Here is a 1,513-nt window from a genome sequence, read left to right on the forward strand (position 1 = left end):
AGGTTCCACCGAGATTTGAACTCGGATCGCAGGATTCAGAGTCCTGAGTGCTAACCATTACACCATGGAACCGATGGGTTAATCTGAGCGATTAAAGAAACTTTTAAATCAGTTGAAAGCAACAGACGCACAAACAGACAAACAAACAATAAAAACATTAAAGACAGTTGCGACTCGTCGGTCAAGAATCAAGCTTAGAATTTACTTATAGAATTGCGAGCAACTTCATTTTGAGATGGCTAATTACAAACATGAGAATGAAAACAACAGTTTATTATTTTTGCCCATTCTGATTTGGAGCTTATATATGGTTCGCCTGTCCGTATAATAAAGGTTGATATGCACTCAAACAAAATATGAGGTTCCACCGAGATTTGAACTCGGATCGCAGGATTCAGAGTCCTGAGTGCTAACCATTACACCATGGAACCGTTACGTGTAATTGCATCCTTTTTCATGATGATTATACTTACCTGCACTTACCTAAGCAGAATTATGACTTGTTTGTCTACATGACCGATGTACGTATATACTAAATAAAAACATATTAGGCATGTATTTTGAACTTGCATTAAAGATTTATGATAAATTTTCATATATGTCTGTGAACAAAATATGTCACGCAGGTTACCATGTAACTGTTATACGGGCGAAAGCAGAAGTTCCGATCTATATTTAAATCTGATAGTTAATGATTGTGTTAATGTTAAATGAAAGTTAAGAACGAATTCTGCACTATCCGTTATATTATAATGTTTATATTGATTTTCTGTTTAACTTCATAGATTTAAAGATGCACTCTTACTCCCAAACAAGATATACCACATTTAATACTTTTGTTTTAATATTCAAAAAAGGATGAATAAATGTCAAAAATAATGGTTCTTATGAAGGATACCAAGTTTAATTTGAAAGAAATGTGCATAAAACACAGTATTTCTACCTAATGAGACTATAGTAAATCTTTTAGCATTCACCAATCATTTAATATTTTTGCGTTTTCAACTTTTAAATACATGGTTACAATCTTGTTAACAGTAATTATTATATTCTATAAATGCATTATTTAGTAAGTATTTCTAGCTTTATCAGTCAAAATTTATGTTTTTATACGTGTGTATGCTTTGATTTTGAATAAGAGTGTCACTTTAATTTCTACTTAAAACTCAAACAAAGATAAGTTAACAAAACTGAACCCATAATGGAGTGTTAACTAAAAGTACTCTTTTATTCAAATTCTATGAACATTTTTTATTATCGGCCTTTAAACCACGTTATATCGATTTTGTGATCTAAATCGATACATAGTGCATCACTTCAAAGATGAAAACAGAGAACAACAAACAAATAGTCCTAAAACGCGTGCCAATTAAGGTTACACCTCGTAGACGTGATAATGCGCCACTTGGTGGAGTAGAGCTTAGTTGCACGTGTAGATTTCACACCTCGTATATTATTGTTACTCCTATCAGACAATAGTGCACGCATGACTGGTCGTTCGTCCGTCCGTCTC

General features: G+C 32.9%; 2 non-coding genes across 2 annotated transcripts; both read right to left on the minus strand.

Annotated features, from left to right (window-relative positions):
* On the minus strand, positions 1-72 carry Trnaq-cug (transfer RNA glutamine (anticodon CUG)). The gene has a single exon. It is a non-coding gene; the product is annotated as a tRNA-Gln (tRNA).
* A 287-nt stretch (positions 73-359) lies between these two features.
* Trnaq-cug (transfer RNA glutamine (anticodon CUG)) lies at positions 360-431 on the minus strand. Its single transcript has one exon. It is a non-coding gene; the product is annotated as a tRNA-Gln (tRNA).
* Positions 432-1,513: the final 1,082 nt, after the last annotated feature.

Source organism: Mya arenaria, chromosome 10 (assembly GCF_026914265.1).
Source record: "Mya arenaria isolate MELC-2E11 chromosome 10, ASM2691426v1".
Classification (NCBI taxonomy): domain Eukaryota; kingdom Metazoa; phylum Mollusca; class Bivalvia; order Myida; family Myidae; genus Mya; species Mya arenaria.